General features: G+C 32.9%; 1 long non-coding RNA gene across 1 annotated transcript; it reads right to left on the bottom strand.

Annotated features, from left to right (window-relative positions):
* Window positions 1-587: 587 nt before the first annotated feature.
* Window positions 588-1053, bottom strand: LOC141683365 (uncharacterized). Its single transcript, XR_012560247.1, has 3 exons — window positions 1021-1053; window positions 760-942; window positions 588-673 (listed from the first exon to the last, which is right to left on the bottom strand). It is a non-coding gene; the product is annotated as an uncharacterized LOC141683365 (long non-coding RNA).
* Window positions 1054-16992: the final 15939 nt, after the last annotated feature.

Genomic DNA, 16992 nt, shown 5'->3' with positions numbered 1-16992 from the left:
TTAATGACATGTACTGAAAAAAATTACCTGACTATAGACATTCAAGAGTAAAAAATTGAGCCCAAATCTCTCGTATCTCGCTAATTTCCTTTCTACCATAGCTTCTAGAACCAAGACCCTACCAAAAATTTAACATACTTCAAATATTAGTACTTGATTTTAAAAATTGTAAACCAATATTTACGATATTTTAGTTTCCTTACCATTTTCCAATTCATGTTGGCATTTTTTTGAGAAAGCATGACAATGTCATACATGTACCTCATCACGAAAAAACCGCATTCTGTGCCTCCTTTTTGTTGGGGACACTACACATAAACAAACAAGATTCATAAATAATAACTAAAAAGTGAGGAGCATATAATATAAGTGAAATAAATAAACCAAAGTAGGTTATACCTGAACCTCGGTGTGATACCAAACAAACTCTTTTCTGTTATTCTTCAATCCACCTTGAGGTACATATAATTTAAATGCCCTGTAAAATACGTATACTTTCATCACATCACTTATAGGACTAGGTTCTATGTAGTAATTATACAACATGAAATTTGAAATTTTAACATACATTCGTGCAGGTGTGGTCAACCGTATCTTTCTTTCTTTTTTCAACGAATCAAACACGTATATAGCACTTTCATTGAGACAAAAAAGTAGCAACATCCAATGATCTCTACAATAAAAACATATATAATATATTAGCCGGAATATAATTATATAATATATATAGCATGACAATTACTATGATTTTATTCTTACTCTTGGATGTAAGGGGCTAGGATATAACGTTTATCCTTATTAGCAACCAAAAGACTTGTCATGTAATCAGTTGCTTCGTCCTTGCGTTTTTGCTGCTCATGATTATGTGGTATTGCTAGTCTAGATGGCAACATGAATGCAAACTTATCGTCCTTCAATTGTTTGCACAACTTGCTAACATACCTACAAATATTATTTATCACAATATATGTGTGTGCTAATAGATTCTAAAGTGAATTAGGAAGAAAGATTGAGTCTTACTTTACAAACAGTTCCATAATGGGTATGTTTAACCAACTCATTCTCAAAAACTGATTGACATCTTCGAGTGTGATATATATTGGACCATCTCCATTTTCCTCAAAAACGAATGCATCAGATTTTTTAGAAGGGGGCCTCTTTTTGAGTAAGAAACTTAAACCTGCACAGTGATCACTCGAATTTATGTCATCACCAACTACTTGAGGGCTTTACTTCAGGGGAGTCACCGACCCTTTACTTTCAACCTTTGATGACTTTTGAATTGGCGTCATCTCTTGGAGTTTTTTCTTTTCCAATATAGGATCCTAATCAAAGACATATTTATTGGGTTATATTTAATGGAAACTTTTCATAATTGAACCAAACAAGATATACATGTCCCAACATCACAAGGTCCTTCGGCCATTGAACAAAGCTATCAGCTGCATTTCCTATTGTCTCGTGTTCGTAACATGGAACAGGAACAACTTTTTTTGACGGGTTCAACCCAACTAATCAAGAGATTTAATAGTCCAAAATTATGTTGACAGTACCTTGATAGTTGAGAAATAATCTTCCGGATCCACCGAGTGACAACTACTTCGAGCATTATCAACTTTTCGGGCATCAGCATCATTTACAAATTGATCAGCCTCGAGTGACACACCCATCTGCTTCAACTGATTGAAGATGCCTTCCAATTTTGAATTCATCATTTCCTCGCACTCTTTCTGAACTTTCTTTCTGATTTCTTCCGTAATGGTGGCCAATTCATCTGTCGATACAAGACCACTATGTCTCCTTGGCCCTGACTTAAATACATCTTTTATTTTCACGCCTCCACCAACGCCTCTAACACGTCCCCCGTGCTCTTTATTCCAAAGTGCACGTGCTAATAAGTCATCATGGCCTTGTGGAGTCCATGAACCTTCTGATGCTTGATTGTGTAACTCATTCTGTAAAATAAATTCATTAGAAACACTTCATTTCACAAGGATACCCCTGCTGATTTTAAAAAGTATAGTGAATTACCATGGTCAGGCACACATCCTTTGTCTTCTTATTTGGAAAGTAATGACCACCTTGTCCATCAGCTCTTGCACGTGCTCTAAGCCAATCAAAACCGCGTCCAGTACGCTCAGTTGATAGCATTGACAAATTGCTGTAATCAGGATCATTGAGAGAAGTGATGGGGTCATCAATAGACCACTTTGTTCTTTTTGAAGCATATCCACTAGGCCCCAGGTAATGAACATGTTCATTATGTTTCTGACTTTCTTTTGCCTTTTCGCTTATTTCCTGTTTAATAAAGATAAAAAAGTTTCATGTTAGTCAAAATTAGTTAATTTAGATGAATATAAAAAAGATGACAATGATGAAGAAGAATGTGATGCTGGTGAAGAATTAGCTACAGTGATGAATTTAATTTACAATAGAAACTTGGACATTATATTCTGTTAGCTAAGTGTCAGCTTTTTATGACGTTGTGTTTATATCTACAGCAGGAGGAGCCATCGTTGAACCACCAACATTTAAATCTTATGAATCCAGTTTGAGTACGAAAGGGGAAGAAACAACAGATGATACCACATCCAGTTCAGTTTTATATGTCAGACTTGTCTCAGTGCAGCAAATTCTACTTTCCGAAACTGTAATTTTGCAATCCCTTGTTTAATTTCATTGTTTTTTATTGGCAATGTGAACTAGTAAACTGCATCTTTACAAGACTGGGTAATTACTAGGATTTTTCAGGTGGGTATAGACAAGATTTGTTGGATGAGAACTTCTCTAAGTTGCTTAACAGTTGCACTGATTCTCATTATCAGTAAGCCTTTTGTCAATTAGATATTTTACTAGGATTTAAGTTTGGGTTTCAGGAACATATTTTACTAACTATTTTGAGAATTTGTTACAGTAAACTAATTTCTAATAATTTAAGTTTTATTATTTTGAGAATATTATTTTCAATTTCTAATATATCCCTGTTTATGAATTTGTTACAGTAAACAATGAAGAAATTGCTCCAGAAAAAAGAGAGTTGCACTTTTAAAAGGTTAGATTTTATAAATAATTTTTTTCGGTGCATCATGACTTATAAGTAGATTATACTAGAGTTTTTAAAGAGAGTATTATGCTAACTAATCAAGTATATAAAAAAGATTAATCAAGTTGTTGTGATAATTAATGAATTTGAATAACACTTATTTGAGTTTATTTGTTTCTTTTATCTTTTTAAGTAGAGTTAAGTTTTGGTTAGTATATAGTTTTCACCTTAATAAAAATTAGCCATCGTTTGCAGAATCTAGATGTGTTATACTTCTTTATAATTTATAATTTATCAGACATGGCTACTTTCAGGAATTGACATTGAATTACCTTAAACTCTGCAGTTTCACGTCTCTGTTTGAATGTTTTCCACGTGTCCTCAGTAATGAAGCTGTATTTTTCACACGGATCCTTGCCTTCTCGAAAATAATTCTTAGTCAGCTTTCCCTTGAAATCTCTCCACTGCTTTCCTGCTCTTTCTAACACGTTCTTTTTCCGTGAATCATCCAATTTCCATCGGGTCTGAACATAATGAGTAAGTTATAAATTACTAATAGTTAAATATTAGCAAGCAACCAAAGAATGTTAAATACAGTTGAAGTCAAATGCCTTATCGTCTTATTATACCTTAATATCTTCCCATATTGCATCTTTCAAGCCTTGATTTACAAGGTCCCAACTCTCGATATTTATATCAACTTGGAATCGAACCACTGATCCTACATAAGTCCTAAAATCTTTAAGCATATCCCCAATTGGCTCACCATATTCATTGAAAGAAATGCTACAATCCAAATTCTGTTTTGCAATCCTTCTTTTCAAGTCTTTGCACAACGTTGGACCTCTGCTTCTTTTCTTGACTAATTCTTCAGAACTTTGCTCCCTGTCTTGCTCTCTGTCTTCCTCTCTGTTTTGCTCCCTCCTACCTTCATCTTGATCCATTAATCTTATACCTGTAACATAATAGGTTAGGAAATGTAAGAGCTATTACATATGGTACATATGGTACATTAAGTTATTGCACCTGTAAGATCAAATATCATGTATAGCTGGGATTATTGCAACAGTGTCTAAAAAGCTGATAATTGATACCATTTGTTTCAGAAACCTATGAAAGTTGAACAATTTAAAGTAATTACTCGTATGTGAAAGACTGAAAGTTCTCTAACTCATTACTGGATATGGTCCAGAAAACTTCATTACTACTGAATCATTTCAATTTTGGATATTAACTATATTTTTCAATCTATGAGCAAATCTTTAGTTTTTTGACAGTTTTGCAGATCAAGGTTTGATATGCCATGTACAATCAAGGGACGCTGTTATAAAGTACTTCTGAGATGGATGGACTGTGACAGCTCGCACCTGTTTATGATTGCGTAAATGATTAAGGAAAAACAAATAAGTTCAAAGAGAGACTAATTTGATAGTATCAAATTATTACATTTCTAAATGATAATACAAACACATTACTTGTAATAGACTAAAAATAACTACTATAATGCCTATCTAGATAATCAACTCTGTAACATTTATAGTGCATGACAGTGCAAAACAGTTTAATGACACCAATAAATGAAGTTTGACTTACCTCTGCATTGTGATGGTCTACTATATCTTTGCACTTATAGCTCCCTTTCTCAGACCTTTTCTACACACGAACAGTCTGCAAAAGAATCACCAGCTTATGCTCTAATCCAATATTAAAATACCAAGTCCAACTGTGCACATGGACAAAATGAGAACCAGTTCATCACTAAGACCAGTCCAGGCACATTATAAGGAAATTCTAATTACGTCGTATTACAAGCCCAAGTTAAAAATTACTACAAAGTTCATATAATTAAGAAGGGAAGAACAGGAAAGAAAAAAGAATTAACAACCTATTAGTATTTATTAGAACCAGAAAACTATGGCCATGTTATCAAAATTTATGTAAGTAGAACTACAAGTTCACACATAAGTAAAATATATAGCAATCGAGTTTCTAGTACATCAGTGTCTTCATCTGGCAATAGTATCCGATTAACAAACTTTGGTATGGTATAATCTTCACATTAAGTAAAAGTGACTCTAGAAAGGAATATCAGCTTCTGTTCTCCAGGCAATATTTTTTCAGGACTTGCAGGTTGGAAATGTTGAACTTAACGTTTTAAAGTAGAATTACTTAAAAAAAAATCAACACTTCTGCACACACTTTGTGTCCACTAAATGAATAAATTGAAGATGAATTTGTCAGAGTTCTTCTGTTCTTCTATTCTTAATTATAGGGTAGAAAATTACCTTCATTGGCATGAAGGTATTTCAAATCATTATTGATGATCAATCCATACCCCTTCGTCATGGTCATTGCGTGCATAACTTATATCCATACTATCTTCTATAGATGTGGTTTGTAGGCCAATTGAGAAAGGGGGTTCTCGTCAAATTGATTATACTCTTCCTCATCTTCGACATTATCAACTCCAATAATACGTCGCTTACCTTGAAGAACAATTGACCACCTCACATCAGCCGGGTCTCGAATATAAAAAACTTGTCTGACCTATGTTGCAAGTATAAATGGATCGTCCTCATGACCAAACCGATTGAAGTCAACCAAAGTGAAACCTGACTCATCTACTCGAACACCACGACGGATATCAAACCATTTACATTTAAATAGTGCAACTTTGAAATCTTTGTAATCAATCTCCCAGATTTCCTCAATCACCCCATAATAAGACTTTTTTACATCTCGTGATGTAATGGAATTGCCTCTTTCAAATTCTGTTGAAAAAGCTTCTACAGATATTCCACTATTTTGCACGGTGCTCTTATTATCTTGATGTTGTGTGTAGAAACTGTACCCATTTACATCATATCCTTGGAAAGAACTCAGTGGCATGTTTGGGCCATAAGCTAACCACTTCAGAGTATTGGAAACTGTTGAAGGACTTTTTGAATATTGAGACATCACTCGATCTTTAAACCATTTCACAAAAGATCGATTATGTTCATTTGTAACCCACTTGCCACCCTTAGAGGGATTCTTTCGTCGAATCTCCAGTATGTGCTCTTGTAAGTAAGGATTAACTTCTGTCATGTGTTGTAGAACAAAGAGATGGGCTCTATCAAGCATTTCAGCATCGGGAGTGATCATTTTATGTCCTTCTGTACCCTGACCGTCAAGTCTACCTTCATGACGAGATCTCGGAATTCCAACTGGATCGGTAGATGTTAGATAGTCCGTGCAAAATTCAATAGTCTCTTCAACCGAATACCCTTCAACTATGCTTGCTTCAGGATGACGCCGATTTCTCACATATGCTTTTAAAATGCACAGAAACCTCTCGAAAGGATACATTTGACGCACATACAAAGGCCTCATGATTGCGATATTATCCCGTTTCTTGCTTATACCTGTATTTTATTTCACTGTGAAATATGGTGATCAGGGGTGGATGATATTACTTGTTTCTTTCTTGGGATTAACCAATGGTTACCTAACTGTGTGTGTCATGACTATAGCTCCTAAAGGATACAAGGTAAGCCAACCAGACAATTGCTTGAAGTGTAACGAACTTGAGTTTTTTAATTTTACGTATTAGTAACAAAATGTTCATTTTCAGGGTCTAGAGCAAAATGCATTGGGAAATCTTCTAGTTCTATTCCTTCTGGGCGGTATATTTGCAGGTGCTGCTCTGGACTGGTTGTGGTTAATTGGCAGCACGACTCAATTTTAAAGAGATAATCGCAAACAAGCTTGAATGACGAATGTGCTGAAACCAATATGGACAACTTATTGGTCACAAAGCTATAAACAACTATTGTATATCAGCAACCTAGTTTTTATTTTAACTGTTCTCATTTCCTTTGTAAATTAGCAGTTAGAGATTTAGATCGGGAAAGTAAGTGATAAATAAAGATGCTAAAATGTTTTACATTTCCAAATTGCACAGTAGAAGTTTCTCAACTTTTTTCTTGATGAGTATGTTTGACCTGATCATGATGTAATCTATAAATTAGAGAAAACTCTTACATTCGACCTGTAAAACGAAATGACACAGAAGAAATAGTGAAGCAGCAGCAGCAGAAGCCGTTAGACTCAGCAACTACAATGAATTTCAAGTGTTCAAACATTAATTGAAGGATGAGCACAAATATTTACATTACGTTATTGAGAACAAACAAACAAAGCAGGTAATTAACGGTTGCGCACAGAGCTCGATTTTCACATTCTACACAAGTAAACTGAATTTCTATAATATCAAGTCAATTCTTTATGTTTCAATTACAATGAAGTCAACGAACACATTTTCGGAAAAAACACGAAATGATCAGAGTCACTTTGTAAATTAAACTTATCTGAATCTAAAATCAACTGATACAATCAATCAATAAAATTATAATAAATTAAAACTCAAGAACATTAACATAAAGTAAATGATGTATGCTGGATAAATTCAATCGAAACAAAGCACATTCTGAAATTTACAGATTCATATACACGTGTGTGTGTGTATATATGTATGTATGTATATAGCAAATAGAAACTGTGAAAGCAAGTTGGTGGATTACCTTTGTGAAGATTAAGCAGCACCCTCTTCGATTGTTTAAGCAGCAGCAGCCAAAACCCCACAATCGAAACCCAATCGATTCCCCTTTCTCAGAGCCAACAATCGAACCCTAGAAATCGAAGAAAAATTTTAGTAGCAGGAGATGAAAGGTTTAAAGTGGAATAGGAGCAAGAGATGAAAATTTTAGTCACCCGCGTTTGTTTTTAATTTTTTTTAAATTATTTCTTCTTACGTCGGTTAAAAAGAAAACCGACACTGTATATTATCTAAATAGCGTCGGCTAAAAAAAAGACCGACACAATAGCAAAACCAACAGCGTCGGTCGTTTGACCAACCGACACAGAAGACCAACTAGCGACGGCATTCAACTTGACCGACGCTATTCTAACTCTGCAGCGTCGGTTAATTGAAACGACCGACGCCTTTAGCTTTAAAAAATAGAAAAAATGTGTCGGTTCTCTATTTAACCGATGCATTAGGCAGTAAATAGTGTCGGTTCTCTATTCAACCGACACTATAGGTGCGACTCCTAAATTGTCTTCTGTACTAGTGTTTTCCTACTAAGGTCTTAATAAGGCATGATTTTAGTACAAGTAATCCAAGGGGGATGTTGTGTATTCAAGTGGATGACCTTTGTGTTCCTCCATTAATGTTATTAGACCTTTGGCTTTCCATGTAGTTCAAACCCTTAGCCTTTCATTACCTTTGTAACTCAATATTATAAGCTATATATAGTGTCTTTGTAAGAGGTTTTAAGCGACAAGATTATACAATGAAATATATGGTTGTTTTCCCTCTTCTATATGCTCTTTAGATAGTATAATATATATTATTTACGTATCATCCTTCGATAATTTGTGACCATTGTGAAGTTGTAATGATTACAAAAAGCTATGTAGTAATTTTTTAATTTTTATATTATAAATAAACTGTAGCTTTAATTTCATTATTTAAAATAATAATTATTATTTTAAAATATGGATCGAATATGATAATTAAATGACAATTCTACTTTGTTATAAACTCATGAATGTAGTTTTGGAGTAATATATTTTATAAATACATATTTAACACTATTTGTTAACTGAAATATCGTTATGTTTTAACTAAAGGTCAATGTGTGTGTGGTTAGTTTGTTGAGATTATATGTGAGTTGTTATTTAATTTTTGTGTATGTGAATCTAAAGGTCAATGTGAATTTTAACTTATTAATATAAATATTTCTTCCAATGATAGGATCAAAATTTTTGAAATAATTATTAGGACATTGTGATAGTTATGAAATTTTAAAAATTTGAGAAGTTGATTAGGAGAATTATTTTGAAACAATGAATTTGAGTTAATGAAAGAAGTATAAAATTATATATTTCAAATATTTGAATAAATAAACGAATTGAGATGGAATGTAAGCTAGCGTTTCAAGAATTTTAGAATAAAAATATTATTTATTTAAACCACCTTTCGTTAAATTATTGAATTACTACTATCAAAGTTTTATCATCAATTTCTAACTATCAGAGTTTGGTCGTCATAACTTATCATCAGAGTCTATAGAATTGGAGTTGGAAACCAAAGTTTGGTTATTGTAGTCTTAAAAATTAGGAAAAGGTAGATTGAGTTAAAATAAACTAAATCTGCATAGATATATCGACTCCTGAAAGTAGTAGTTGTGAATATTACACATAAGATAATAGTTATTTTATGTTTTATATTACAATATATCCTTGTAAATGACTGTGTCATTTACAAGGATATTTTTTAGGTGTACACTATTCCCTTATTGGTATATAACTTATTGTTTATTATTTTTTAAGAACTAACAGCTCTTAAAAACTTTGTACTTCTTAAAAACTTTGTTCTTCTTAAAAGAGCTATTTTTATTCAACATCAGATTTTGTAAAGTCACTAGTAAAATTTATCACTTTCTCATATTGTGTTTTATAATATATATTGTTCATTCGAAAAGACGTAAACTATTGTATTCAACTTCCTTCTATAATAGTATTTACTGGGCAATAATTGGCAATAATTGATATTAAAGCTTACCTAGTTAACATACAAACAGTAAAGATCAAATATGTAATAACCAAGAATTCATGGTTGTATAATTACGTGTTACATAAAATTGATTGTGTTTTACTATAGTTTGATATATTTCCATCATTAAACCTTATATGTTTCTGTTTTGTGGAATTTTGTGTGATCTATCATATTTTTTGTTGATTATATTTTTTAGAAAATATATCCTCATCAAAATTATTGAACTGAGCCGCTACCGTGATTTCAGAGCCTGAGATTTTTATCATTTTAATTTTTATGATTACAATGGTATTCCAAAAGTTATAACCCAATTAATGGGACCTTTGGTCCTTTTAGTATCTTTACATTTTTGAAAAATCAATATTTACAGAGGTATTATTTGTAAATATAAATAATTATCAAATTATTAAAAATTACATAACAATAGCCAAAAACTTAAAAAAAAAAACTCTCTTGCTTGTTCTTGAGCTTTCTAAAGATCAAACACAAATTTGAAGGTAATTTTGGAGTCCAAATTTTAAATTTGTGTAACTAAAACACTCTCTTTTCAATTCTCTATCTATATCTTACATCCATATCTAGATGGGGTAATATTTTTAATTAAATAATTAGGGTTTTAATTCCAATGAGTTTTTAATATTTTTGGTGATGAAAATTGATAGATCTTTGAAATTCAAGCGCGTATGAACTTTTTTGGTAATATTAAATGTATGATTTAACAATATTTAGTGTTTGATTTAGTCTCGTTAGAAAATTTGGCTGTCAGCGTGTTCCCGAGCTTTCTGGGTTGATTTGAGGTTATTTGTTAGTGTTAATTAGAGTATAAGCTAGGCATGACCGTGTTTTTTGGCATATGTTGAGTTTTATTGAGTTTTTAATATTATTTATATTTTAATATAATTTTTCAATTGTTGAAAAATCAAGATGATAGTAAATTATAGTAATATACGTTTTCAGTTATTTTGAATCATAACTGAAAATGGATAATATAAAGGTTAAAGATAATATGTTATTACTGGTGCTTGAACAGTGAACTACAGAATATAAAAATAAAAAGTATAAAAGTTTTAACTATAATATGATGTTGACAGGATTTGAACCCTTTTTAATAAAAGAATATAAAAGTTTAAATATTATAAGTTGTTGACGGGATTCGAACCCCGAACCTATCAGTGAAGTTTCAATATTAATATAAAGAATACTATTTTATTATTACATCTAATTGTTCTAAACTATCTGACCTATGATCTAATGGCTATTTATACTACACCAAACAACATACAACTGTAACGCCCTCCAGACCCGGGGTATAAGTCTGGGGTAACTAGCTAATCACCAAACATGTTCAACCTGTACATGATAATTGAGCAGATATATATCTAAACCCCTTTAACGCTAACCAGGATCTTTTTAGGTTAAAGTGTGAAAACAAGAACCACTATCTAACTTTATTACAAACCAAATTTAAAATCTTACAAACTCTCTTTATTACAAACCGCTGTCTAACCAGTTTTTTTTAAACTAAGTTCCTCTTTATTCAAACACACACTTTAACTATATACACTCTGTTAGTGTTTGTGTCCTAGAGACAACACTATGATATTTTAGTTTAAGACATTTGGATTATTAATGTTTATAATCTATCGATTATTCCCTTTATAATTTATTAATTTTTAATTTACTGCGATATAAATGTTAGATTAATAAATGTCCTTGGAATATGATATGCAATTCTATATCTCTAAGTACGTGACTTAGAAATGAGATTATGAGAATAGTATCAATATTCCTAAAGGTCCCTGGTCGAGTATTATTATTAAGGGACAATAATAATGCATTAAGACTAATGTGTTTGTTGACTGATGATCACATCTCATTGATAATAGGTATAGTGATACTTAAGTCAAAGACACAGGCATATATATATGTACATGGTGTTGGACAGACCCGATGTGAGATTCTACATGTCTGTTGTGTCATAAGTAATTCTCACAGTGATAATGATGTAATGGTCCTTAGATCTGAAGTCATAACATTTCTATACGAGAATTAATATATATTGATTCCATTAAAAGTTATCCTTGACCGGATAATGATAAAAGTGGACATTGGGTATATTATTAATCATATGAGAAATATGAATGATCTATATGGGATTTAACACTCCTATTTTAGGAGTGATATTATTGGCCTCTTGTGTGAGCTAGACTATGAAATGCGTGGCTACGCTCAAATGTTGATTTGATATGATAGTCTACTCATTGATCAAAGAAACTTGGAGTAAATTATGATGAGGATGACACATAACATGCCTCTAGTTTAATCTATAATATTTGGTTACAGGGATTATATTACATTGTACATTATTCACGAAAGGTTAAATCGATCACTAATTGAATTATTATTACTTGGGTAGCAATGATGTATTACTAGATGCCGCTCATTGTTTATGATTTTAAATTAGATTTAAAATTCGTTGCCAACGTAATAATAACCTATAGGGTCACACACAAATAATGCTTGAAGGACTATTTAATTTAAATTGGATTTAAATTATAATAAAGTAATTTGAATTATTTATAATATTAATTAAGTATGACTTAATTAATTAGATAAATATTGATATTCAAATTTACTAATATTAATTATGAAATTCATTTGTTAAATAATTAAGTGTGACTTAATTATTATACAAATAGGAATTTCGAATTAATAATAACTCCTACTTAGTTCAGAGTTCTAATTCTTATTATACTCTCTTGTTATTCCCTAACAATACAACAAGAATTACAGAAGGGGGGGTTGAATGTAATTCTGGCTTCTTCTTGAGATTTATGAAAAATGGTTCTAACTCGATTTATATCTAACTGTTTGATTTGCAAAGTGCGGAATACAGAGTTAAGTTAATCAAACATAAAGTAATAAAAACTCAGATCTTTAAAACTTTCTGGTGGATTTGAATGTATCCACCAGATATATATATATATATATATATATATATATATATATATATATCAAGAGAACCCTGTGAAGCTTGAATAGCTCACAGCTGTTGTACAAGTGAACAACTAAACTTGCAGAGAAACGCTACAGGATACAACTTACAAATGTTTCTCTGAAAATGTGTTTTACTTAGTCTATTTGTTATTTCCTCCACTTGCTACACTTGGTTTATATATCACCAAGTTTACATGATAATAAGACAAGATAATAAAATAAAACCTATCAAGTCTAATTTCATGTTGCTTCACTACTTTATTCCAGCATATTTGAAAATCTTCATAACTTGCATGGAAATGGTAATGCTTCTTTGTTCTCAAAACCCTGCAAAACAGGCTGCCACATTTCTTTTGCAAACACTCGATGCATGTGACTGTGTTGTCACTGTCAACAGATATTTGAATTGATCATCCGTCGGGTACATGCTTGTTATCCGTCGGGTAGCCTTGTTGATCATCCGTTAGGTAGCTTCGTTAATCATCCGTCAGGTAGCCATTTATCACTTGACTCCATTTGATTTATGCATAATTACAAGACATCTTATATTTACATTTAATCAACCTATTATGCACATCTACGAGTAGTCTACATGATTCATAAGCTACTACAGAATCTATACAAAGTTGTTTGCAGAATTTTGCTACATTACTTATTGTTACATAAACTACTAACCCAATGGATATCAATTAGTCAGCCGTCGGGACTATATTGAATCATCCGTCGGGACTATAATTGATCGTCCGTCGGGTGCTAAAAAATTCATTAAGTTAAATCTACTAAGGTGTTTTGTTTGGCTTATCATCAAGTACACAACATATTCCTAACAATCTCTATATAATTTATGTCTACTGGAATTTTAGCCATAAATTAAGAGAAACTTGATGATAACAAAACATCCTAAAGATACAGTTTGAAAAATAGTAGATAAAACTAATAAGTGCTACAAATTGCTGAAAGTTGAACAATGCAAAGTACACAAAGAAATTGCTCACAATTGTTATCAAGATGCTCCTCTAGTCTGACCAGATAGATCTATTTCCTTGCTTGTTTGGATTTCTTCCCAAGCCTTTTGTTGTTTTCTTCAATTTGATTCTGAAGTTGTCCGTGGAATTCAAGTTCATCAGCTTATGAGAGATTAAGGATTTCCTGCATTTCCAAAAGAGTCTCATTGATAGAGATACTCAATTGGTCCTCTAATCTAAAGAATCTTCTAACACCTTTGTCATCCATGAACTCCATCAGCCAATAGGGCCTTAGATGCACTCTCTTTCCTGTAAAGGGAATAGATAGAGTTTTTGGAAGTGCATCTTTGGCTCTAATACTCCTTAGTTCCTCAATCCTCTTTAGAACTATTCTTCTTGCAGTCACATTGTACTCAAAGTTCTTTTTGAAGGATGAGTAGACTTTAATCAGAACAGATCTTTGGCTCTAATACTCCTTAGTTCCTCAATCCTCTTTAGAACTATTCTTCTTGCAGTCACATTGTACTCAAAGTTCTTTTTGAAGGATGAGTAGACTTTAATTAGAACAAATTGGCTTTCTTGGAGAATCCTGTAAAGAGGCCATGTCATCTCTTTCCCTTCCTTATATCTAAATATCAGTCTTTCAGGAGATGTCTGTAAACATCGTCTGTAAACATCAATTCCTCTTACTTCTTCCAGTTCATCCAAGTGGAGATTCAAGTCTGAAAATTCCATGATATCACAAATGTACATGAGATCTCTCTTGTTGACTGTGTGTTGGGATTTGGTTAGAGCTTTGGATTTGAGAGATACAAGATTCACTTTCTTGCTAGCTCTAGTCTTTGTCTTCTTTGTCTTGAAGATGGGCAAATTTAGCTCAGGAATTAGTAAATTATCCCAGTCTACTGGCTCATCTTTGGGACCAATTGGTTCATCATGAATATTTCTTGTTGGATCAACCACTTTGAATTCTTCAAATACCACTGAGGATTTTGATGTCTGAGTTGTAGTTGTAGGATTTTTGGGAAATTGGTCTTCCAATTCCTCATCATTAAAGTTCACTTTCCTCTTGGAATGAAGTTTGTATCTAAATCTTCTTTTCTGTTGTGATTCTTCTTGTATTTTCAGATCCTTAGGTTCGGTAATTACAGTTGGTTGTACAGGAAGCTCTGTTGTGGTTTTTACAGCTTGAAGCTTGGCCAAGATAGCAGCTTGTTCTTTCTTTTGCTTTTGCTTCTTAGCATCCAAAGCAGCTTGCTTCTTTTCTAGCTTGATTCTTTCTTTCTCCTCCTTCTTAGCTTCCACAAACAGTGGGTATCCAACCACCACACAAATCTCCTTACCATTTCTGTAAATTTTGGTAATTCTTCTTTTCAATGCTGAATCAGCTGGATCCTTGTAGAATGCAATAGATCTTGACAACAGTTTCTTTTCATCTGGCTTTGGTGTCTCAAACACTGTATCCATAGGATTCTTGTCCAAAAACTTAGGATAATTCCATTTGGTCTTCATGATGAGATCTTTCTTTGGAGATTTGATACAGGAAGTTTGACCCCTTTCCAGATAGTTCATACTTATATCATTCACAAAGATTTTCATGACTTTAGAGTTATGATTAAAGATTTTGTCTGGATTCTGTGTTGGGCCAAATATCTTCTGGATGTTCTCATCAATTTTCTTCCAATTGATTGGACTCAATTGCTTCTTCTCAGCTGCTCTCTAATTGGCCGCTGCTTCTTTTATTAGATCTATGCTATCTTTAGCAGGTGGCTTTGTGAAAACAATTGTTGGCACAATTACTTTACTTACTTGAATATTGAGCACTTTTTGCTCCCCCTCACTTCTTGATTCCCCTTGACTGAATAAGACAATTGAGCTTTCTTTCCCCCCTTAAAAGAGGTTTCTTTCTCCCCCTTTTGTTATCAGCAAGTTGAGTAGAAGAGGAGGTTTGTGTTGCCACTAGCCTTTGAAGCAAGTATGTTTGTTGTGCTTAGTGTAGATGAATTGTTGTTAGAGAGGCTTCCATTGCTGTCATTCTAGTATCCAAGGAATCTATTTTTGTGGCAAGATCAGAACTCTTCCTGAGTTGTCTCTTAATGTCAAGCATTGTAGCTTCTGGAAGTGTGGAATCCAACCTGTCAGAAATGTCACTTTTCATTTGATCCATTTCACCTTTGATAGAGGTGTCATCCTGAGTATGTTGAAAACCTTGGATATGTTGTAATTGAAGAGAAGCAAGGTGTGCTTGTAGGAGCTACTTGGTGCTGGCATTTGTTGTTGATTGAAGAGCAGAGTGTGTTTGACTGATAAGTTGGATGAGTGTGGTCTTGAAATGGTGTTCATCACATTTCTTGGAGAAGGCCCATGATGGCATGCCTGATCTGGAACTAGGGCCTACTTCTCCCCCTATGTCCAATGGCTCTTCTTCACTTTCTGCATCCTCACCACCAAAGAAATCATCTGAACCACCAGTCTCATAAACAATGTTAGATATATTTGAGATGTCAAGTCTAATCTGATTTGTGTTTAGTTTCAGAACTTAATATTAGGACTTATCAGAACTTACTGGAAATCAGAACTTACTGAAGTCAGAACTTATATAAGAACTTAAGGCCGTCAAGATTTATATCAGTACTTAAGTGTGGGTATTTCAGATAAGGAATGTAGCTGATTTACAAGAGACGATCATGACTAAAACAAAGGAAGATATGCACGAAGAGTTGGATAGCTAGAAGACTTATAGAAGATAATATCTGATTGATATATTTTAGGAGACAGAATTATATTCCATATCAATTAGAAGATATCTTGTAACTTTGTACTATATAAACATAGCTTAGGGTTTGCACTATAAGTGTTATCATTCACGAGAACATTATTCATTGTAACCTAACAGCTCTTAGTGATATTGTTCATGACTGAGAGAGTAGTTTAACCTACTTTGTAACAGAGCTTATTGAATAAACTTGATTATTGTTACATACTTATGTTCTAAATTGATTTGATTGTATAAACACTCTATTCAACCCCCTTCTATAGTGTTGTGTGACCTATCAAGTGGTATCAGAGCCTCTCTATTGATATACAAACAGTGAGATCTACTTTACAATCATGTCTGATGAAACACAAACTCCACCTAAGCCCACCAAAACTCAAGATACTCAAAACAATCAAACACACAGTCGATATGAGAGTATTAGGGTTCCCATACTAAGAGCATCTGAGTATCCTATATGGAAGGTAAAGATGGCTATGTTTCTGGAAGCCACAGATCCAGAATACCTTGATAGAATTAATGATGGACCATATAAGCCTACCAAGCTTTCTGTTGCAGTTGTTGATCAACCAGCAAAGATGATACCAAAGGAGAAAGGTGATTACACACC

Source organism: Apium graveolens, chromosome 9 (genome assembly GCF_009905375.1).
Source record: "Apium graveolens cultivar Ventura chromosome 9, ASM990537v1, whole genome shotgun sequence".
Classification (NCBI taxonomy): Eukaryota; Viridiplantae; Streptophyta; class Magnoliopsida; order Apiales; family Apiaceae; genus Apium; species Apium graveolens.
Note: the sequence above shows the minus strand (reverse complement) of the source record. Positions and strands in the feature narration are given on the sequence as shown.